A 24771-nucleotide genomic window follows, 5' to 3' on the forward strand; every position below is an offset into this window, starting at 1 on the left:
TAGTTAGGAATTAGCATTAAAAAAACCTTAGAAATTCACTGAAAAAAACAAAGATTCCAAGGACGTTATAGTTAGCAAATAGATTTTTTAAAAACCTTAGAAATTCACACAAAAAAACAAAGGTTACAGGGACATTATATTTAGGGTCAGATTTTACTCATTCAATAGAAATGCAGCCATTATAGTTACCTAAGTTAAATATAAACTATAAAGCGGAGCACAGTTTGATAAGGCTTGATGAGAGCGGTAAAGCTCGTGCCAAGCCATAGCAAAGAGCTATGTCCCATAAGTGGCCAATCCGGAATATAGCAGGAGCCGGCCCTGAGGGTTGGCGGTCCCCAGAGCCATCTAGGGCTCAAGGAGAGGGCCCACTGCATTACTTAAAATTAAAGTCCCGGGGAGGTGGCAGCCAGTGGGCATGCAGGAGTTCCATGCAGCTCCCCCGCATTCTTCAAACGTAAAGCCCCTGGGAGGTGCGGTACCTGGGTCTGGCAGGATCCAGGAGGCCCCCATTGTTAAATAAATAAGCCCCAGGGAGGTAGTGGTCCCTGGGGCATCAATGAGCCCCAGGAGGCGGGGCGCCCTCCCCTTCTGTATTACAATGCCCCCGGGACCTGGCCTGCCCAGTGGCCGATTAGAAACGAAACACCGGAGCCCGCGCTTCTTTTTTTTTTTAATGTGGCGGGATCCATGGATCCCACCTAAATATATTTTTTTATGCTTTTTTTTTTTTTTTGAAAACCTTTATTTCACAGTTTCAGCAAACAGTTACGGGCCTACAACCACCTGGCCGGCCTCGGCTATGACTTAGAAAACATTAGCAAATTTACGCCCACTCAATAGAACATTGATCTAATCAGCAAGCATCGCAAGTTACACCATTACCAGAGCGTCTATTGAGTGACAGGATGAATGAAGGTTAATTTTAAAATATATAGAATATGAAGGATCAAAAGCCGAACAGTCTAGCAAGGGTGCCGAGCGGGCAAGGCATACAACAGAGCAACCGGATAGCGAGCGTTTTCATTTTATTGGTCTAAAAGCAATCATTAGGTAGGCAAAATACTATACAAGCAACATACCAGCCCTCGCCCATCCCCGCACCATAGGCAACCCCGGTACTTCCCACAGGACCGCCTGAAGCGGAGAACAGCGAGAGAGTCCCACTAACCCAGCTCTCCGATCCGAAGAAACCAGAAAGAAAAGACAAAGAAAGAAGACACAAAAGAGAGAAAGGAAGAGAAAAGGACCATAGTAACTAAGGAAAACAAAACAAGAACCCCAACCCCCAACCCCCCCACCCTGCACCCCTGCAGAGGCTACGGCCTATCCCCCCCTAGCAGCGTGCCTGTCGCCCTCAAAACGAACCCGAAATGTAGGAAGAAGACATAAACAAGATAAGACCATAGATCAAAGATAAAGTAAGCTCAAGAACCCCTTCTCACCGACCCCCCACCCTGCACATTCTAAGGGGCTGCGGCCCTCCCCCCCTATGAACGTGCCTATCCCCCCAAAGAGCCCCAATGAAAGGGGAAAAAACCGGGGGGAATCATAAAGATCAATTGCCCACCCTCCCCCCCCTTACACAAAGTTGCTCAGGCTCGAAACGCAAAAAACCCATAGTGCACCAAATACTAAATGCGGACATCACAGACCAGGGAAGCGTCCTTAGTTCAACATCAAACCGGGTATCTATCAGGCAATCCAAGGAAGAGAAATGAAATTCAACCCTGGCCCACCTTGACCCTGCCATCAATGCGCAGCCCCAGGTAGTCAACAACGCAGTCCAGCACCAGACAGTCAGGATCGTTAGGCAAACAAGGCAGAGCCGATGTCCTGTGAGACACCACAGTCCGGGGCCCGAGAAGACCACCATTCCAAGCACAGAGGCGCTGCAGGAAGAAAGCGAGCCCAGCTCCCAAGGTACGGCCCAGTACAAGCAGCGTGGAGTGAACGGACAAAGAAGCAGCACGAAGAGGACAGTCCTTCTGCTCACCAGTGTCGGGCACCAAAGTCTCATAACCACAAGCAGTCGGCTCTAGCGCGTCTTCAACACTAAGCAGGGCCTCCCGCTGAGCCATCTGTAAGCATTCGTCAGGGACATCCAGTGGCAGTGGGAGATCATGAGTAGCAGCACTCTCCCCTGGACCGTCAAAGTCCACGGTAGTCAGTAGAGCATGAATGACATCCAGTTTACGTCCGAGCTCCATGCCTTCCCTCATCCAGGCAAGGCGAAGAGACCCCAGGGCAGCAACAATGTCCCGAACCGTGGGTTCCATAGTGCACGGCCAGCACAGATCCACCAGTACTTAATATAGCGCCCGACCCAGCCGGTGGCCGCAGCTCACACGATCGCGCCCGGGCAGGGAGCTGGCGGTAAAGGTAGCATACGGGTGTCCACCACACTGTAAAAACACTGGTAATCCACTGTACCGCAATGGCTGCACTCGTGTCAGTTCGTCCAAGGGCACCTGGTAGGAAGCGTATGCAGCAGACACACTGGGCTATGCGGAATCACAGCACCACGGGCGATTCAGCCAGACACATACTAGCATTCCAAGAAGCCCGGCACCGGGGTCCGCAAAGGAAACACAGATCTGCTCCAGCGTATGCAGCGTCTCAACAGACCCAAAATGGCGCCCCTCCGTCCTTCCAGCCGGCACAAACAAGCAGCCGAGAACAAAGGAAAAGTCTCACCGATCAATGAGACAAGGTCCCCCAATGCGGCCGTTTCCTCGGCAGCACGGGTCGATGAAGGCAACCAGTGCAGCGGTAATGCTGCCTCCCGCGAAGATGAACGACGGTTGTCACGGCCTGCAGAGCCGCCCACTCGAGTGATCCCGGCCCCCGGCAACAACTTCCGTCCCCTCAGGCAGCAGCTGGGCTCAGTCACGGTCTGGGCAAAGCGGGCCGGGAAGGAGGGTTACCGGACCCATCCAGACGCGGGAGTCACTGCAAACGGATCCCCTGGTCTTCCGACGCCGCAGCAAGTCGGCCCGGAGCTTGTGCAAGCGGGGGAAGGCAGGATAGTAGCAGGATTGATTCCGTGGCGAGCGGAGCTCGCAAACTAGGCGGCCATCTCGCTTCGCGCTCGGCCACGCCCCCCCCTTTTTATGCTTTTTTGACGCTGTGGATTCCCTGTGGGACCCCCAAAGAGGTTTAGGGGATTGTGGTATGCGCTCTAGTCTACGCGCGTATACGCGGTGACGCGTCACGCCGTAGACTGGAGCGGATAGGCGCGCATGCGTAGAGACGTTAAGAGAAAGGTGCGAACTAGGAAAACGGCGGTTGGCGACCGGAGCTCTCTGATACTTCTTGTAATTGAATAAACCTGAGTTATCCACATCCACCTGACTCAGAGTATTCTGTGGGGTAAAGGAACGAACATTACATTGGCGACGAGGCTGGCATCCGAACACCACCCGTGCAGAGGACGACGGCGAACCCCCCCACGACCCACACCTACGAGCCGATTAGGCAGTAACCCACAAGGAAGAGCGAAGGGCGTGGCAGCAGCGTAGTGGCACGGTACTGAACCAAGCACCTACAGTACGAGCCAGGTCAGTGCGACCAAGACACCAGGAGCTTCCAGCCAGCAACCTGGCAACCAAGGGAGACGCCCCCGAACAAGAGGAAAGGGGGAAGAGTGAACAGACTGTGCGCAGTGAGAGGGATAACACCCCAGGCAGTCCAAGGGGCCAAGGCGACACGGCAGAGAGCGCAGGAGCGTCCGGTGAGCCTAACCAACGTAGGGCCCAGGAGGGTGAACCCAGAGGCGAAGCTAGAATGGCTAATCAAGCATCAGCCCTGATGGCACCCGTGCCGTTCCTACCCAGACCAGGTGAACCCCAATTAAAATGGGAAGACTGGAAAGAATATTTCCTAAATTACATTGAAGCCCTCGGAGACGAGAATGACGGGGAATACACGCCGGAAAGAAAAAAGAGACTGTTGCTCCACAACTTAGGCCCAGAAGGTGTGAGGGTGTTCAAGAACTTGGTACCCAAGGAGAGGGATGCGACGGAGACGGATGTCTTCGTGAATGCGATAGACGACTTGGACAGTCACTACCGTCCAGCAGTTTGTGTCTCGATAGACCGCTATAACTTCCAACAGAGAAAACAAGAAGCGGGAGAATCCATCGACGACTATGTCGCTGCACTTCGAAGATTAGCAATCACGTGCCGCTATGGGACGCTGCAGGACGAATACATTAAAGACCAAATCGTAATGCACACAACCAGCAGAGCAGTGCAGGACAAGCTGTGGGCGATGAATGAGACATCCCTTAAAGAAGTGGTGGCAATGGTCAAGAAGGCAGAAATGTCGAAGAGAGGTGCTGATGCAGCAAAAAGAGAAAGTGGGCCGAGACAGATGATAAACAAGATCGACGAAGCACCGCAGTCCAGCAAGCCCAAAAGCACCTACGGTGAACCAAGAAAGGACGCAAAAGGGTCGGGGAGACCAACGGCCCGCCCCAGTCCGGGGAACAAATTTGCGTGCTACAGATGCGGCAGTGCAGCCCACGCGGCCCAGGACAAGCGATGTCCCGCGTTCAGAGCCAGGTGCTCGTTCTGTGGTTTGAATGGCCACTTCGAAAAGGTATGTCGAAGGAAAGGGACGAAGTCCACGGTCAAATGCATCGACGCAGCCACGGCTCACGTAAGTGAGGAAGAAGATCAGGAAGACGACGATCTGGTCCTGTGCATCGAGGATCAAGTGCTGGACGTATCGGGGAGGCGCAGAGATAAGCCCCGCACAGACATGCTAATTGGTGGCGTCAAAGTACATGTGGCTGTGGATTCCGGGTCCCCCTGGACCATTGTGCAGAGATCGATATGGGAAGGGGACTTCGTGCCGGTTGTTGGGCCCGACCTGAGGCCACCGGACATAAGACCCATCTCGTACACAGAGAACTCCATTCCCCTAGTAGGGTGCAGAGACCTGGTGTTCGAATTCAGGGGACGGTCGGCCACGTGCACCCTGTACGTAGCGGAAAAGGGCCCATCGGTGCTGGGTTGGAGAGACGCAGGCGATCTCGGCATCGTACTAAACCCCGGAGGGAAGGAGCAGATAATGTTAACAGATGAATGGCCCCTCACGAAAGATGAAGATTGGAAGGCGGCTTACCCCAAAGTCTTTGAGGGCGCGGTGGGAAAACTGGACAAATTCGTGCATAAAATGGTCCTCAAGGAGGGGGCGGTACCAGTTGTTCACAAGGTCCGGAATATTCCCATCTCCACCAGTGAGGCCGTGCGCCAGGAACTACAGATGCTGGAAGAACAAGGCATCATCGAGCCAGTGGATAGTGCGGAGTGGTTGTCGCCCTTGGTGGTGGTCAAGAAACCGAGTGGCAAGGTCAGGCTCTGCGTGGACCTGAGGGAGCTCAACAAAAACCTCATCGTGGAAAGGTTCCCGCTCCCCAGGATAGAGGAGATGCTAGCAAGAACGAAAGGCATCACCCACTTCTCCACCATAGACCTCACGTCCGCGTATTACCAGATTGAGCTGCACCCGTCGAGCAGGCAGTACACAGCCTTCATTACTCCCTTTGGATGCTACCAATTCCGGAGAATGCCCTTCGGCCTAGCATCCGCTGCGGCTGTTTTCCAAAAACTCATGCACAGGTTATTTAAGGACATCTCCGGAGTGCAATATTTTCAAGACGACATCCTAGTGATGGGCTCCGACAGAAGGGAGCATGATAGAAAGCTCCATCGGGTGCTGGGAGTGTTGCAAAGTAAAGGCTTGACAGCGGAGTGGAGCAAGTGTAGAATCGGAGCTCGCTCAGTTACTTACCTTGGGCACGAGATAGGAACGCATGGCATATCACCGAAGGAGCAAAATGTGAAAGCCATAAGGGACGCCAGGGCTCCAGCAACGAAGGAGGAGGTGCGGTCGTTCCTCGGAATGGCCGAGTATTACAGTAAGTTTGTCAGACATTTTGCCACTAGAACGTACAGGATGAGACAATTCATACGGAATAATGTGAAGTTCGAGTGGGACGCAGAGGCCCAGTCAGAATTTGAATCCATAAAAGACTGCATCAGCCACGCTGTTCCATTGCAAGGGTATGTACCCGCGGGCAGGACCATCGTGACAACAGACGCCAGTGACAAGGGTCTGGGGGCTGTCCTGGCGCAGGAACGGGAAGATGGAACTAAAAGAAACGATTAGTTTTGCGTCCAGGGCACTGTCCCCAACGGAACAACGGTATAGCGTGATCGAAAAAGAGATGCTGGCGGTCACGTGGGCGTTGAACAAGTTCCGGCAGTTCATATGGGGCACGAGATTCAGGCTCCAGACGGATCACAAGCCGCTCATCAAGGTGTTAACGTCATCGGGCCACGATACGGCCACCCCGAGAATTGCCAAAATGACCCTGAAGTTGCTGGATTACACCTACGACGTGGAGTATCTTCCGGGCACGCAGAACAAGGTGGCTGATTACCTCAGCCGGGCAGCAGCGATGGAAAGGGCCCCGGAGGAGTCCCCGGACAATGAGGAAATGGTGGCCAGCATGGAGGATCACGAGATGGCGATCAGTGCTCAGGAATGGCAGGCGGCCTACGAGCTGGACGAGGAGAAGATGGAAGTCAGAAAACACCTCACATCGGGGTGGCCGGACAAGAAGAAACTGTCGGAGGGGGTGCGTCGATTCTACGAGATGAGGGAGGAATTATCTCTGAGCGATTCAGGAATATTCCTGTACAGAGGAGAAAGAGTCGTGCCCCCAGTGTCACTGATACCCAGGCTGCTGAAGCTGCTACATGAAGAGCATCTGGGCATAGTAAAAACGAAGGCGTTGGTCAAGCAGATGTACTGGTGGCCAGGAATGGATGCCCACATTGAGAGACAAGTGCGGGAGTGCGGGCAATGCCAAGGAGCGGACAAGGTGGTCCGCCCGCTCAGACCTGCGTTGAGGAAGTTCGACACCCCGCAAGGCCCCTGGGAAGATGTGGCCATAGACATTCTGGGGCCCGTTCTAGACAGCAGAGGGGTAAACAAGTACATTTGTGTGATAATGGACAAGTATTCCAAATGGCCGGAAGTGGGCATACAAGAGTCGATGGACACGGACACGATTTTGAAGTTCCTAACATCAGTGTTCCTCAGAGAGGGAATACCCAAGTCCATTCTCAGTGACAATGGCCCGCAATTTGTATCGGACAAGTGGGGTAGATACATGAAGAGGAACGGGATTGAAGTGAGACATACAGCGGTGTACCATCCGGCGTGCAACGGCCAGGTCGAAAGATTCAATAGAGTGCTCATGGGCTCGATTCAGGCAGCCATATCGCAAGGAAAGGACTGGGAAGTGGAAGTAATGAACATGCTATGGGCTTATCGCATCACGCCCTCCGTAGTGGGGTATAGTCCGTTCCAGGTGCTACGGGGGCGGCATCCCTTCACACGGGACAACGTAACATGGAGGGAGAAGACCATCACCAGTAAGTGGTCCCCAGCGGTGGTGCAGTGCAATTTGGAGAAGGCCCAGAAGATTTACGCTGCACACTATAACAAGCGACGAAGCACAAAGGAAACGGCGCTGGAAGAAGGGGAGTGGGTTAGGATTAAACTCCCTACCCTACAAAAGAAGGGTGAAAGCAAATTCAGCCAGCCGCTCCAAGTCAAGGAGGTGCGCGGCAGGGCGGCTCTCCTCAGTGATGGAAAAGTCTGGTCGCAAGACCGCATGGCCAGGGTCAACAAAATAATAGGCTGGCCTAAGGCGGAGGAGAGCGAGAGGCGCATAGACCACCGAGAAGTCTGTCTGCCCTCTGAGCACGGCACTGATGACCACGGAGAAGGTGCAGGTGAGGACGGCGGATCGCATGTCCCAGGAACCAAGCCCACCGACGGAGGGGGCACACAGATGGACGCTGAACAGGAAGCAGAATTGAGAGATGCGGGGATGTCCCGAGGAGAGACTGAAGCGGGAGAGAACAGGCCGGTAAGACACACCCGCAGTGGAAGGGCAGTCATAGTGCCCTCTCGCTACAGAGACTTTGTAATGGATGGACACTAGATTTAGTGCCCCACATAGACTCTTCACGTCTGGGGACGCACACCCCTTGGGACACAATGTTTTGTTTTGGTTATATTAAAGGAGGGAGATATGTGGTATGCGCTCTAGTCTACGCGCGTATACGCGGTGACGCGTCACGCCGTAGACTGGAGCGGATAGGCGCGCATGCGTAGAGACGTTAAGAGAAAGGCGCGAACTAGGAAAACGGCAGTTGGCGACCGGAGCTGGAGGCAGTTAGACGCTCGGCGCCCTTAGCTCTCTGATACTTCTTGTAATTGAATAAACCTGAGTTATCCACATCCACCTGACTCAGAGTATTCTGTGGGGTAAAGGAACGAACATTACAGGGATCAGGCTATTTCTACCCTGTCCCCTTCTTTTTTTTGTTTACTTTTTTTGTGGGACTTGGTTTCAAGGCAAATCCCAAGATGGCTGCCAACACTTCCTGGTTGAAGTGTTGGCAGCCAATCAAATTTCAGTAGGACCCGCACGTTCACTGCAAGGACTCGAGTCCACAGATAGCTCTATTTTTTAAACTTACATTTCTCTTAATCTACTGAATGGATCATCGAGCTGTCGGACAAATTTGGTGTAATTCTGTTCAGCGATTCGGGCTGAAGTGGTGTTAAAAAAATGAAAAATCCCCATAGACATAACATGGGGAAAACATGTATGGGACCCCCTTTTTTCTCAGCCCCTGCTTGATGGATCACCCCAAAACTTTCAACAATGCAGCTGAACCAACAAGGAGACGTTTTTTGAAAATTCCGTGAAGATTCGTCAAGCAGCGCCAAAGTTATTGGCAAAACAAAAACGCTTTTCCAATGGAAACTTTGTCCTAACTATACCTACCTACTGGCTATCACCAGTATCGAAGCTCCAACTGTCAAAGACGACCAGCACTCTCAGGGTTGGTAAATCATTCCTCTGTAGAAACGTGTTGAAAGCGGACTCGTTTCAGCAATCGCCTTTCTCAATGTTGGCGTTTGTGCTATGAAGTTCATTCAAATATACAATGCAAACTACTTAATTGGATGAGATTCGTAGAGTTCTAATCAACAGCGGACTACTCTGAAGGAAGTCAACTACCTACAAACTGTGGTCGCCATCTTTTTACATGCAAAAACTTATTGAACTTCAATTGCATTTATTGTAACAAGTGCATTACTCAATTGTCATTTTCATATTTGCACAGATCTCACATTTGATATTTTGACTACATTGTCACATAAATTATAAATCATACGGGGTTACATATACATCCTCATCACGTGCGCGATGATCAGTGTAAGTCAAACCACTAATCTGTATGATAATCACAATACTTCTTAGTCTGTTCTTGAGAAACAAGCTGAAAAATTCACAAGTACTGTGAATTTGCTAATACATTTTCCTTAACAGAAAAGAGCCCCGGATGGGCAAAAGTAATGACATCCCACTGACTGAAATACAGGGCGCACATTGTACATATTAGGTGGTTACACTATACCACACATGCATGAAATCACATCAAATGACATTTTACTATAATTCATTATTTGCATACAATGCAAATTAGCTAGAGATGGCAGGCAACATAATTGAGCCCTGTATGGGCAGCTGGTTTTCAAGATATATACGGATCATTAAGCCCCAAGGGGGTAATTTACTGGGCAACTTGAGTTACCTTGATTGGCATAATAAGAGAGTGAATACTCCTGTGTGACGAACTATATACACATCAAAGAAAGTATCTACTCATTACCACAGTATGGGATCGGTGGAGAGAAAAAGAGCAGAAGAAAGAAAAGAAAAGAGTGGAAAGTTTGTTTTTCATATGGAAAACATATCTCATATATATTTAAAACTCTTCACCCCTCCCACGGAGACAGCGCTTGGAAAAGTCAACTTAGCACTAGCCTTGTTGGACAGAAGTTGAAAAGGTATTTTATCGTCTCTCTCTCTCCTCTCACAAGATTAGAATCTTGCCATGTGGAGGCTTGACAATACTGTTTTGTATCCTTGAATACATTTCCTTACTGTAGCTGGTCGGAACTCTCTTCCACTTTTCCTGTTCCTCTCCGAATGTGCCCCCAACCTGAGAACAGAGTCTTCGCTTGACTTGCACTTGGCAAGATTCCCTATGGGTGTAAGTTGTCTTTCATTTGGAGTGTAAACCAGCATCCTTCTCATGTCTTCGATGGCAGGATGTCTAAGCTGTTACCTCTCCATCAATTATGAAAACCAGACAGAGTCATAATGTATAACCCTGTCGGAAGCATGGAATCTCCTCCTGGGTTAACTGCAGAGCCTGTATATTGTGGCGCCTGCAAGTCAACATCAGTGTCCCGTCCTTATGGGCTGAGCGGCCACACCCCTCAGCTTTTTCCAGGCAAGAAGAGTGTATGTCAGGTTGAACAGAGGGGAGCCTGACAGATACGCTTCTTTTCAGGTCAGGCAGCCAGGGGCTAGACATGCGCGAAATGCGTATGCTCCTGGCTTCCCGCCCTGAACTTTGCCAGGCTGAACATTTCAGAGCCCTGCGGTTGTGATCTCCGCAGCCTGGCAAAAATGCCTCGAGGCCCTTCCCCTTGTGATGAGGGGGTAGTCACTGATTGCCTCGGACCAGGGCACTTCACTTTTAAGCAGGGCTGGACTGACCGTTGCGGGCACCGGGCAATCCCCCGGTGCGCCGCAAGGGTGGGGGCCGGTTTTGGGCCCCTGGGGGCCGTTTTTGTTACAGGGCCCTGTAACAAAAACGGCAGAAAACCGGCCCTGGCAAAGAGCTTGGTCGCACCCCCAACCCCCGGACCCCCTCCCCCCTGGGGGGGCCGGCTGAGCACTTTGCCGGGGCCGGTTTTGGTTCCCAGTCCGGCCCTGCTTTTAAGCCCTGAAAGGATGCACTGTACCTGCTGATCCTTCTGCTAGCAAAGAGAGCACTGGTCCTGTGGTGGCCTGCTCGGGGAAAAGTTACCCGCTGAGCCCCAGGCAGAAGAGGTGACTCCAGGGACGGTTGGCTGACTTCCTCGTACAGCTCCAGGACTACAAAAGCTGAAGAAGCCTGCCATGGCGACCACAATCCCTTGATCATCACTGACTGCTGAAGTTCAGCCTGGGAGATCTAGTCTTGATGCTCAAAGGTTTCACCTGGGTCTGCTGGACCTGGGAGAATCATCGAAGTGCAGTTTGGTCACTAAAGATTAACATTAGCCTCAGTGAAAGGGAACCACTGGTGTTGCTGTAAGGGGAGACCAATAGACGAGTGGCAACCCTTTTTTTTTTTTGCTGGACTTCAACTGGACTTAGAGGGATATCCAATCAAGCCCTGTGGACAAAGATGCCCCACCGTGTTCGTAGACTGAGGGGTGACTCCAGGAAGGCTCCCATTATCGGATCAGCATCCAGAGCATTCCTCATCATCTTCAGCATCGTGTATCCCTTGCATAAGGAACACTCAATTTACTTCTATGGCGGTTTGCGCATGGAGCCTGAAACTAGACTGGAGACTGCTTTGACTGTAAGGTAACTGTCCTACCAAGGAATATTGGCTCCTGTGACTTACTCCCTGATGGAAATCGTCATCTAAAGTTGGCCAGAGGGGGGGCGTGGCCAAGATGGCAGCGAGGTAGGACGTATATTCATATCCCTCCGGTGCTGCTGCTTCTTAGCCTTGTTTTATCACCCATTCTGGAGCCCATCTGCGCTTCCCGGCGCATGTACCAGCTTGGGCAGACATCCCTGCACCGGTGACCAGCCTTCTTTTCCACCTGCCTGTAGATTTGCCTGCTCGCTGTGGCCTCTCCGGCCCCAATATTGCTGTGGCCCGGTGGGCTCGTGGTGGACTTGCGAGCACCTAACAGACATCCCGACGCCGGAGGCCGGCTTTCTCTTTCACTGGCCAGTAGATTTGCCTGCTCTCTGTGGCCTCTCCGGCCCCGGCATTGCTGCGGCCCGGCGGGTTTGTGGCAGACTTGCGAGCACCTCACAGACATACCGACGCCGGTGGCCGGCCTTCCTTTTTGCCTGCTGTTGTTTTTCCTGCTCTCTGCGTCCTCTCCGGCCCCGGCATTGCTGCGGCCTGGCGGGCTCGTGACGGACTTTCGAACACCTCAGAGCCCCGGCGCGGTTCCCATCCGGGACTGCCTAGCAGAGGAAACGACGACACGCCTCGCTGGTCGGCTCTCTCTTGGGAAGTGCGGCTGAGCCCTGGCTTGGTTGGCGACATTCCAGCATTTGAAGTGGCGCCATTTTGAGCTTCACTGCCGCGGGCAGGCTGGGGCCTGCGGGTGATGGTGCCAGTAAGGAGGGGGCCTGATGGTGTGGCCTGGCTACTTAGAATTGTGTATGCTGCCTGAGATCCCTAGCACTACAGAGTGCCCTTGAGCAGCGGTACGGCGCTGTCTAGCTGCTCTGACGGAGTTGGTTGCCCCCCAGAGGTACGGAGGTGAGGAGTAGTGAGACTGGAGTGTGGGGTGTGGAAAATTGAGGCGAGATCCGGTCCCCAGGTCGGTGGACAGTGCGAGGAGTGGTTGGGGCCTGCGGCTGGTGTCTGCGACCAGTGGGGAGTGCGGTGCCTTTACGTGTGGATTCCCTTCTGGAGCCAGTGATTTAGCGGGCGGATGCGGGCCCCGCCGGGCTCCTGAAGATTGAGTGGCAGTGAGTGCGGGGCCTGGTGGATGGGACGGGGCCTTGCGATCTTGGGCCTAGTTGATGGAGCAACAAGCACTGTGGGCCTACAGCGGTTCCTAGCGGTTTTCCTGTGTGGTGATGGGTGTGATGCTTCCCCTGCTGACTGTGGTGCTCAGTGAGTCTTGATTGTCCTCCGAAGGGCTGGGAGCCTGTGCTTAGGTGATTGTGTGGGGCTACCTTCGATCCGTGGATCGGCGGACGCCGCCGCCTACTGTTCCATTGTTGTTACCAGCAAAGGACTGTGACGGGAGCGGGGCTCCCCTGGGGAGGATTGTGCCCATTTTCACAGTGGATGACCACGAGCCAGTCTTCGAGGACAAGCAATTGGTGCCAGTGTCGGTACACTCCCCCATACCGCAGATGGAGTCTGAAGCCTACCAAGAACTGAGTTGAGCTTTCATATTGGCTTAGCATAGACCAGTTGCTGCGAGCTAGCGGTGCCCTCTGGGTCCACTTGGCCCCTACAGTGAGTGGTAGCCTTATAGTCCTAGCCAAAGTTAAGTGGAGGAAGGTTTTGGGCAACAAAGATATTGGTTGGTTTAAGATTCCGCGGATGGTGTACACGGAGGGTCACGAGTGCCGGCACTGTCACACGTGTCGGAGCTACGCCTATAACTACCCTTGCGCCCGGGCGCTGTGTTGGTGGAGTTGACCGGGTTTGGCAGTGAATGGACAGTGCGGTTGTGGGGACTGATACGCTGTAGTCACCTATCCTGAAGTGCCAAGGGGTGGTCCGAGTGGTCAGCTGCTTTGGCCATCATGTCGTCGGCCAGAGGACGGAAGGAGAAATCCCTGAAGTAACTCCTCCAGAAAACGTCAGGACAGTCGGCATCGCAGCCTGAGGCTAGGGCACAACCAATGGAAGGGGACGACATGCCGGCCAGTAAAGCTTTCATGGTTGAAATCTTCTCGTCCCTCAAGGATGATTTCCAGGAGCTACGCTCCCAGCTTTCTGCAGACCTGAGAGACGTGAGGCGTGATGTCGATAACATTGGAGAAAGGGTGGCGACTCTGGAGGAGCACGATTTGAGTAGGGAAGAGGACCTACATCAGTTACAACAGGAGATGCTACGCCTGTGGGAACAGAACATTGATTTACAAGCCCACGCGGAGGACCTGGAGAACCGCTCCAGGCGCAATAATATCCGGATTCGAGCAGTCCTTTGAGAAGGGGAAGGGGATGACCTCCGTGCCTACATCAGTGCTCTGTTTTTACAGGTCCTTGGGGATGACGAGATTCAGGAGTTTCAAATGGATCATGTCCATCGTGTAGTACTCCTGCATGGTGCTAAAGCTCCCCCCCTGATATCCTCGTCGGTGTTCATGACTTTCAACTGAAGGAACGCATCCTCCGCAGAGCACGGGACCCTAATCCACTGCAGTTCCTTGGTCACCAACTTACGCTCTTCCAAAATTTGGCGGCCTCCACATTGATTAAGCGCAGAGAATATAAGCCTATCACCACCCACCTCAGAGAGAAAAATATTCCTTATTCCTGGGGCCACCCGTTCCACCTCATCTTCAAGCATCAGGGCAAGTTGTTGCAGATTTGGTCCTCGGAGGAAGCATATGACACCTTGTGTCTAGAGAAGACCCCTGCCTTGGCGGGGGATACTAAACCACCCTCTCGCAGACAACAGCACTCCTCTGAATGGCAGAGAGTCGGGAAATCGCTTCCAAGCCCAGCGCCTGATACGGCCATTAGCAAGCTAGAGAGAGAAGCAGCCCTTTCATCAGTGGTACAAGTAACGGAGCGTCCTGGGGCCCCTTGATGTCTTCAACATGGCATCCACTTGGGCTTATGTTCTAGAGCCGGAATAAAGAAACACTACGTTGGTGTGCAGTGACACTACTCCCTGACCATTGGAAGGATAGCTGAGTGACACTCGGTACGGACTGGGTCTGAGCTACGTTCCCCTGGACACGGACCATTGAGACGAACCTTTGTCATGTTTTATGGTTTTCTCTTTTCCTTTTCTTCGTTAGCTGTTTCTTATAGTTTAGGGATGGGGTTTACAGGGTGTTACTTTGGGGCTCCGCATCAGTTCACGGGCAAGATTGGCAGGTGACTAGGCTGTACGCGATACCTTTGCTATCCTTGATTTATTTGGACTTGAGCGGGTGCATAGCCTTTCTTCCTCCCACTGCTGGGATAGGTAGAGATCTGAAAGTTCTTAGCCTGAATGTTCGAGGGTTAAATAATCCTGTAAAGCGCTCCGCAATACTTTCCCTGTTGGAGAATGCTGATGGTGATATTTGTTTATTCCAAGAAACCCACCTTCTAGCTAAGGATACCAGACGCATGAGGGATAGGCGCTTCCCACAACAATTCTGCTCCTCTAGGCCGTCCAAGAAAAATAGAGTGGCGATCCTCTCTAGTGCGTGGGCGCAATGCAAAGTAGTTTCCACAGTGGCAGAAGTTATGGGTAGGTTATTGACAGTTAGGATACAATGGGGGGTCACACATTTGACAATAGAGTCCTTATATGCAACTAATGAGAGGCAGGAGCCCTTTTTGCGCCTAGCCCTGTCAGAGGTTTTTACCTCTCCTGATGTAGCGCTTTTGGTCGGGGGAGATATAAATGTCGTAATGGATCCGGATCTGGATAGGTCGGGACAGAGGTCCCATCGGACAGGGGCGCTGTCGCAGGCTGGGAAACAATGGCTGGTTGACTGTGGGTTATGCAATGTGTGGCGTGTACAGCATCCTAATGAGCGCGACTATACCTACTTTTCAGCGGCGCACAAAACGTATGCACGTCTAGATCACTTTTTAGCCTCCTCATCTCTTCTTCCCAATTTGCAAGCTGCGGATATCATCCCTCGCTCCCTTTCAGCTCTTATTTCGGTGCTGCTCCCAGCTCGGTGCTCGCGATCAACCCTGCCGGGCTGGAGACTTTGCAAATCCCTTCCTAACTCTGAAGACGTCACCAAGAGGATCCGAGATACTATAGTTCATTATCTCTCTGAGAACGAGAGGTGTGGGAGGCTTTCAAGCTTGTGGCGCGCGGTGAAATCATTGCGGTTGTGGCGTCATTTACGTGCCTGCACAGGGAGAAGCGCTCAGAATTAGTAAGGGAGGTGGGAGAGCTGGAGGCGGTTCATAAACGGATAGGGGCGCCGATGGTTTGGAGGGAGTTGGAAACTCTGCGGCGCATGCTAAAAACAACTGGACCTCGACAGGGCTGAGCATGCTCTCCTGAGGCTGCGGCATAAATTCTACCTCAGTGTGGATAAGTGTGGGAAGATGCTAGGACACAGATTACGAGCTCAAGCGCAGATGTCTGCAATCCATTCCATACGAGACCAGAAGGGGGTGGAACACTCCACAAATGTCCTTATCGTCGAAGCCTTTTGTGATTTTTATCAATATCTTTGCGAGAGGGGTGATGCCCTCCTGCATGACCCAGGGGAATACTTGGCCTCCTGCGATATTTCTACCTTACTCAAGTCTTCGGCTGATAACGTGGATTCAGCCATTCGCATAGAAGAGGTCATATCGGCAATCTCTAGGCTAAAAGTAGCTAAGTCACCGGGTCCAGATGGCTACCCGGTTGTGTTTTATAAAACATTCTGTGTGGAGATGGCTCCTTTTTTAACTCGACCTTTTAATTCCTTCCTGGATACCGGGGAAGTGACGCCTACAATGTCGGAGGCGGCAATATCTGTGATCCTTAACCCGGGAATGAGTCCAAGGATCGTGGGTCATACCGATCAATCTCGCTCCTTAATACTGACGCGAAATTGTTTGCGGGTGTTTTAGCTTCACGCCTTAGCCCCCTTATGGATGATATTGTAGACCCGGACCAGTCGGGTTTATTCCGAATCGGCAAGGGGGATAACACTAAACGGCTGCTGCATCTCATTGATCTTATACAAATATACATTGATCGCGTATTCAGGCCCTCCTAGCCTCGATTGACACCGAGAAGGCCTTTGACCATGTTGATTGGGAGTACTTGTTTGCGGTGATTTGTGCATATGGATTCAGGGATCATTTCATCCGATGGGTAAGTTGCTTATACGCCTTTCCTACAGCTGCGGTGCGGGTTAATGGATGTAAATCGGACCTTTTCCCCATTGCCCGGGAAACGCGTCAGGGCTGTCCCCTCTCCCTACTTTTATTTGCGCTCTATATGGAGTCTTTTGCTCAATGAATTCGGTCAAATCCTGGCTTTTTAGGTCTCAAATTTGGTGCTGACACATAAAAAAGGTATGTATGCCAATGATGTCATTCTCACGCTCACTCGACCTCGGTTGACATTGCGGGCCCTGACTAGGGAGCTTTCTGCTTTTGGGAACGTTGCAGGGTTCAAGGTCAACTTTGCAAAGGCGCAGAGTCTCAATATCTCGATTCCAGAGAATGAGGTTCTGGACCTACAACAAGATTTTGCATTCTATTGAGCGCCCTCGGACATCACCTACCTGGGTATTCGACTGACTTCGACCATCGCTAAAACGGTCTCTCTTAACTACAACAAGCTGATTGAGCAAACGACCAAGGCGCTAGCGGCCTGGTCGCTTCTCAAGTTGGGGTGGTATGGGAGGATAGCTGCGGTGAAGATGACAGTGCTCCCACGCATCCTGTGCATCTTTCAAATGCTATCTTTGACCCCGCCGCCGGGCACACTTTAGAAATTACAAGGCCTTCTCAATAAGTGTCTATAGGAGAACAAGAAACTGCGTCTCGTGTTTGTGCTCATTACCTCCTCGAAGGGGCATGGAGGTCTCGGCTTGCTGTTGGTGGGCACTTACTACCAGGCGACATGCCTCCACTACATCGCTGAACGGAACAGGCCCCTATACATCAAACATTGGAACTTTATCGACCAATCTGTGGCCGGTCGGAATATATGGTGAGAACTGTGGCTCCCGCGCAAGCATAGAGCGTGGGGACTATATTCCACGCTGGTTACCGCCCGACTCTTAAGGTGTAGGATCGGCTAGCAGGCCCGAAGGGTTGGACCACATTTCCTTCTCCTATGTCCCCCATCGTAGATAATCCAGACTTTCAGCCAGGATGTTCGTCCCCGATCATCCATCGATGGGGGGAGGAAGGTTGCAGGAGAGTGGGTTCCCTTTTTGATATGGAGGGCCTGATCTCTTTTCCCCAGTTGCGTAAAGATTATGATTTACCACCTTCAGATGCCTTCCACTATTCACAGGTCGCGCATTGGGTTACACGACCGAGAACTTCGCCTTAATGTCTCGCCCCCTGACAACCTCCGAAAAGTGACTCGTGTGTAAAAAAATTATCGTAAACTTATATCTGAACTTTACGCCATGATCACTACACATCTGAAGAAACACAGCACAAAAGCGCAAGTAAGATGGGAGACTGAATTGGGGAGGCCCTTATCACATAAAGAGTGGGAACACAGCAAGAGCCGAGTCTGCATATAAAGTGGTTGCTTACTGGTATTATACTCCAGCGCGCGTTCATTGTTCGGGACAGATCCAAGTCAGACGTCTGCTGGCGGGGGTGTGGTCTTACTGGTACCCTGGTGCACTTGCTGTGGTATTGCCCGAAACTGGTGCGGTATTGGGCAATGATTATTGATGATGTTGATGCAGCCTTTCAGATTACATGTGCCTGAACATACACTACTGGGTCTTCCCCATCCTAGGTTCTTCGGGGAGCATCTTGGAACTTGCCTGTTGCCGCTGGGGAGCCCGAGTGGAGGACTGCTGACCCTTTTGACTTGCTGGGGTTGCCGCCTGCCTGCCTCCCGCTGCCCGCTCCCACTACCATCTGGGGAAGCGCTGGCCGCCTCGTGGAGTGCAGGTCAGGGAACTACAATCCCCAGCAGCCCAGAGAACCACGTGACCAAATTGTAATGCGCCAGGAGGCGCAATAAACTTCCGACAGCCCTGCTGAGCGGGGGGAGCATCTTGGAACTTGCCTGTTGCCGCTGGGGAGCCCGGGTGGAGGGCTGCTGACCCTTTTGACTTGCTGGGGTTGCCGCCTGCCTGCCTCCCGCTGCCCGCTCCCACTACCATCTGGGGAAGCGGTGGCCGCCGCGTGGAGTGCAGGTCAGGGAACTACAATCCCCAGCAGCCCAGAGAACCACGTGACCAAATTGTAGCGCCAGGAGGCGCATTAAACTTCCGACAGCCCTGCTGAGCGGGGGGAGCATCTTGGAACTTGCCTGTTGCCGCTGGGGAGCCCGGGTGGTGGACTGCTGACCCTTTTGACTTGCTGGGGTTGCCGCCTGCCTGCCTCCCGCTGCCCGCTCCCACTACCATCTGGGGAAGCGCTGGCCGCCTCGTGGAGTGCAGGTCAGGGAACTACAATCCCCAGCAGCCCAGAGAACCACGTGACCAAATTGTAGCGCCAGGAGGCGCATTAAACTTCTGACAGCCCTGCTGAGCGGGGGGAGCATCTTGGAACTTGCCTGTTGCCACTGGGGAGCCCGGGTGGAGGACTGCTGACCCTTTTGACTTGCTGGGGTTGCCGCCTGCCTGCCTCTCGCTGCCCGCTCCCACTACCATCTGGGGAAGCACTGGCCGCCGCGTGGAGTGCAGGTCAGGGAACTACAATCCCCGAAAGCCCAGAGAACCATGTGACCAAATTGTAGTGCAAGGAGGCGCATTAAACTTCCGACAGCCCTCCCTCGCGGGACGCCGGGCTAAGCCACGAGGCACGAGGAGGACGGAACGGGGCCACCCCTCTTAACTCCATCACATCGCTAAGGTAACGACTTTTTGACCCCTCCTGATATTCTGGCAAGGGATTACCCCACTGGACTTTAGTCGAAAATTCCCAAATATCCCCAGATTGTCTTGTGGCCTTGCTATACTCTAACATTAGCACACTCCATGATGACTCGCAAGGGGGTGACCAATATACCTATCAGCCAGAGAGGCTTACGCTCTGGGTCACAAGTACTTTGTAGGTCATCTCCGCCCACCGCCATTACGAATGAACCTTGCAAGATTATAGATAGCATATCCACCAACCAATCTCCCGACCCAACGAATGGTATAGCGCAACACCTCTCGCTGTTGGACGAGTTAAATTCCCTTTGCAAAACAAGGTATGCCAATGTGGAAGTTAGAAATGAAATCAAAAGCCCTCCCCTTGCCCCGCTAAACGAACCAGTATATCAACTCCAATCGCCAGCCCCCTGGAACACCCCTCATTACCCAAAAACGCAACCACACAAATCATAGTACTTCCCCAGTCCTTATCCAGCAAAAGGAAGTGGTATGGGGTCAACCCCACAGGGAATAAACCAAAACTACAAAAATTGTGTTCTAGCTCCCCATTGATTGTAACTAACCCCCCTCTTAAATTTGGAAGAAAAAATAGACCAACTGGTAACTTCCTTCAATTCGAATTTTTTGTCCCAGATCGAACAATTGGTTAGATCACTCATTTCTCCACTGATTGACAAAATTACCACTCTAGAGGATAGACTGCTGGGAATAGAGAAAAGTACTAAGGCCAACCTAACTCCCATTGAAAAATCTGTAACACCAATCTGTTCCAACCCATCTGGTACAAATAGTAATAATCAAACTCATCCTCTAGTCTCTATCTTACCACCCCCCCACTGCCCCTAAAGTTAACTCCAAACCTGGCCCTTTACAATACACTGCAACAAGAGTAGAGCCTTATAATACAACTCATATACAGCTACCCCCGGAGGCTGCACCCTTCGTGTGTGTTCTTGCGGGAGTCCCAGCACTCAAACATGGAAAAACTGAGTGGGAACAAGACCTACTAAATAAAGTCACGTATTGGTTAACTAAAAACAGGCCCCTGCCCCTAGATCTTGATGGTACAATCATGTCTGTTAGAAGGGTGGGCTGGCTAGGTCCCCTACAAAAAGATATTGACGGCGACCTAGTTCTAATAAAATTTAGAAGCAGTCTAATCGTTCCCTACCTGCAAACTTTGTACCCCCGTGAAAGTGATGGCCCTATATCCATCTGGGATCTACACGATTTTTATCCAAGCATGGCATATACCCCTCGACTAAAACCAAAGGCAGAGACAGCTTACTCGAGGGGTAGAAGCACCCGTGCATTGTGTGGCCGTGGCTTTTCTGCCTTCAATCACCCCGTAACAATGCACATTGGCCATAGGTATGGAAAACCATGAATTCTCCTATGAAACCAAGGAACTTACTCCTGCAGCTTGGACAAATGTTTTATCTTTTTGCCATTTTGTGCTTTTGTATGTAACTTTTATTATGATTGTTTTTAATTATACGCTTTTATGATTTTAAAACAAAATCGAATAAAGCTAAAGAACTGAAACTGAAACACTACTGGGTCTTCCCCATCCTAGGTTCTTTCCGCTGAAGTCACTGAGGGGTAGGCAGATCGCTCTGGGACTGCTTGCAGTATGTCAGGTACTCTTGGCGCAGTGGGGGTCTTCGATAGTTCCTGATCCTCGAGATTGGATCCACCGACTCTGGCAACTTTTAGCTATGGGGCGCTTATCGCTTAGTGTAGAAGGGAAAGGGAAAGAATTTGCGAAATTATGGGCCCCATATTTGCAGATTCTTACCAAAGATATGAGAGAAGTAACGTGCCCGAAATATCTGAAAATCTTACAGCTCATACCATTAAAACCACCCGGTGCATCCACAGATCCAATTGCTAAGTGACTGTCGATTGTTCCTAGCGACTGTGGAGAGGTTGATTAGGTAGGGCTCGAACTGATGCAGAGGGAGGGTGGAGGGTGGGATGGGGAGGTGGGGTTGTCTTTTTGTTTTGTTGTTTTCTTATAAAAGTGGAAACTTTGCTGGATGCAATAATACTTAACTCAGGCTTGCTTCTTCGCGAGGTCGTCGCCTGGGATGTAGACCTGATCGCTGTGTACTCCCAAGCAGTTCCCGCTCCGCCGGCAGCCTGATGTAGGCAGCTAAGCTGTGTACTTATTAACATGCTACCACATAATGAAAATGATTGATTCTATGGTTCACCAGAGTATCAAACACAACTTTACAAAAGTTTGCATACGATTTTCAAGTGACTGCTAACTGAAGTAGTTGTCAATGTTTTTTTGTGGTTTGAATGAAAAGCAGTGATTTATTATTTGCTTAATAATTTATATCTCCAGGACCCTCTGGCAGATTTTGTTTGCTGTGGAGTAGAAAACTTCATAAAAATACAAGCTAAAAAATTGGTATTGCATATCCTTTGTGTTGTGTTTCTTTTTTTATTCAGCTGTTTTTGTACTTGTGCGCAGTTGGTTGAGAAACACTACTCAGGAAACAGCCACAAACCTTGTCAGGGTGAACTGCAAAACCTCACTAAATTAACCTGTGCTTAACCCTTTTGAAGCTTGGCACAAAAGCAGTCAGGCTTAACTTACAGGCAACGTGTAAAATATTTCGGGACCATAATATCCCATACGTGATGCTCTACCCTGCTAAGCTCCGGATCACAGACAGGGGGAAAACAAGGTCTACAATGACCCTAAGGATGTCCTAAAATTTCTGCAGTTGAAGGGCACCCAGGTACCACACAGAAGATCACCGAGAGGTGCACAGGAGGATCAGGGAGACACTTCAGACGTTGAATGACGGACATTTCCCCCTGATCTTTGGATAGTTCTGGGTCATTGAAGACTGTTTGCAGCTGATGACAAGCTGCATGGGCACAGATAAGTACAAGTCACGAACACTTGTCTTAGTATATGGTTCCTGAAATCTTACTCTGGGGGATTGCATACTCGCACGATGGGGAGCTTTTCTTGATGCTGTGGTCTGCATTTATGGAGGATAAGTGGTCTCTTCTCTGAGTTCAGAGCTGTAGAGGTGGAATTTAGATTACTAAGCGACCCCCCATTTGACTACGTCACTGGGGTTTCTGGCTGGTGGCTTCTGCCTCTATGTGTGCACCACATTGTTTTCTTGTTTCACATGGGGTTTGTTTGAAGGGTGGGATGGGGACTCTAGAGTTTGTTTGGGGGATGGCTTTAGCAATTTGGGGCTGCTGAAGTGGGTGGGGGAGGGGGGTGGCAAGGCTCAAAAGTTGGATTTGTTACTGAGATTGAATTACGAGGGTTGCTTGAATTTACAACAATTGTATTCTTTGACCTTAACGGCAGGACACAGACACAATTACACTTGACATATCGTGATGCACATGGGTGAGAAGTATAACGGTGTGATCTGGAACGTCAGAAGGCTTAATACCCCCAAGAAATCAGGCAAGTGTTCGCCTATTTAGATCGTCACAGCGTACGATTGCCCTCCTGCAGGACACACCTGAATATGTCCACTGAGGTTAAAATCGCAGGCAAATGGGCGGGATACAAGCTAGCCTCTTCGTACTCTTCATACGCCAGATGGGTACTCATACTACTGAAGAGAGGCGTAGCCTTTACGCCTATTAAAACATACGTCGACAGAGAGGGGCGATGCGCCATGGTGCATACCAAGCGTGGACTCTCACTTGTCACTATCATAAATACAAATGGGCCCATAGCAGACGAACCGGATATTTACTTGCGACTGTACGGCACTCTACAAGAATGGCATAACGCAGACTTTGTGTGAGGGGGGGGACCTAAACACATACCTGGACCCTCAACTGGATAAATCAAATCCGCAGGGGATACGCACACCTAAAATAGCGTAGTGCATCAATGATGCTATGCTTGAATTTGGTCTTGTAGATACCTGGAGACTGCAAAACGGCACAGCTAAGGAGGGTACACATGCTACACTGGCACACAATAGCTGGTCCCGATTGGACTACTGGCTTCTCAGTGAAAGGGTCAATGACTGGGTTACAGATGTCAGGATCCTCCCACGTAGACTATTGGATCATAATACGGTGCTGCTCTCCTTTACTAGTGCGGCTAATATTCATCGCCCATATGTATGGCACTTCCGTGCACAGGCTCTTTTAGATCCAATTTATAATAATACTATCCTGGAAGTCATTGAACAGTATTTTGCTGTAAATACGGGTACAGTTGACAGTGCGTCAACACTGTGGGAAGCTTTTAAAGTGACAATTAGAGGGATTTGTATTGGCACCATAGCGGGCATCCATAAAGACCTACGTAACCCCTTAAAATATATTGCATGCCTGTTTTCGCAACCTGTGTGCAGTTTTAAACTACCAATTCGACTTGGCAAAATAAACCTTTGTAATGCGGTATTAGTCACATGTGTAGGTAGTGTTGAAGACTCGACACATAGTGGGGGCCAAATGATAAGAGTTATTAGTCTCAGGATCACATATCATGGTATTAGTATTCAGATTATAGTTGCTTGGTTGTTGATGTTCTGTAATCATGTCATTTTCAGAGGCCAGAGTTAACTCCAGATGCATTCAAGGTTGGATGAATTTTAAATGATTATTGATTTTATCAGGCAGTATTTGAAAAAAATCCACAATACAAATTCGAGTGAGGCTAGTGCAGGAAGTTTCTATTGAGGTAAGACATTTCTCTGTTTTGTTTATCGATTTGAAGCCACCATGCAAGGTTCTCATGCCTTGATTTATATTTTCAAAAATTCTAAGTTGTTCTGACAGAAGAGATGATTGGGACGTCAATATATCCGACATCTGGGTTAGAGTACAACTGATTGCACCCATAGCTGATAGTTCTGGACAGGTCGTGGGAGTTAGCTTTACATCGGGATTACTTGATGATGTGCATTCGGGCTTCATTAGAGGTCCCAAATCACGGTGTGTATTTGTAATTGCACTTGATCGCGATGGACCATTGAGCGATGATAGCAATGCTGAATTATCCAATGAACTAGCCAAACTCTGATCAATTTGGAGATTTTGTCCGGGCCGGAGGTGCCTCTTCTTCTGTAAATGGAATCAGATTCCCCTATGTTTTCTAAATTACTGTTCTGAATGCTAAGTGCAGTAATAACAGTCAGTAATACATTGATTTGTGCTGTAGACAAAATAACAGAAGGGGGCCGTGATCCGACAGACTTCATAGGAGCTCCACTGCTGAATTGTTTAAAAGTAGTTTTAGGGTGTTTCATTTCGGGTGTTGGTTATGGGGTTGAATTTGAGTTGATACACTTGTATATACTTTACTGTGCGCGTTTTGCAAGGGTCTGGGTCACAGATCTAGCCAGAAGCCG

Source organism: Lissotriton vulgaris, chromosome 4_1, assembly GCF_964263255.1.
Source record: "Lissotriton vulgaris chromosome 4_1, aLisVul1.2, whole genome shotgun sequence".
In the NCBI taxonomy this organism is placed as follows: domain Eukaryota; kingdom Metazoa; phylum Chordata; class Amphibia; order Caudata; family Salamandridae; genus Lissotriton; species Lissotriton vulgaris.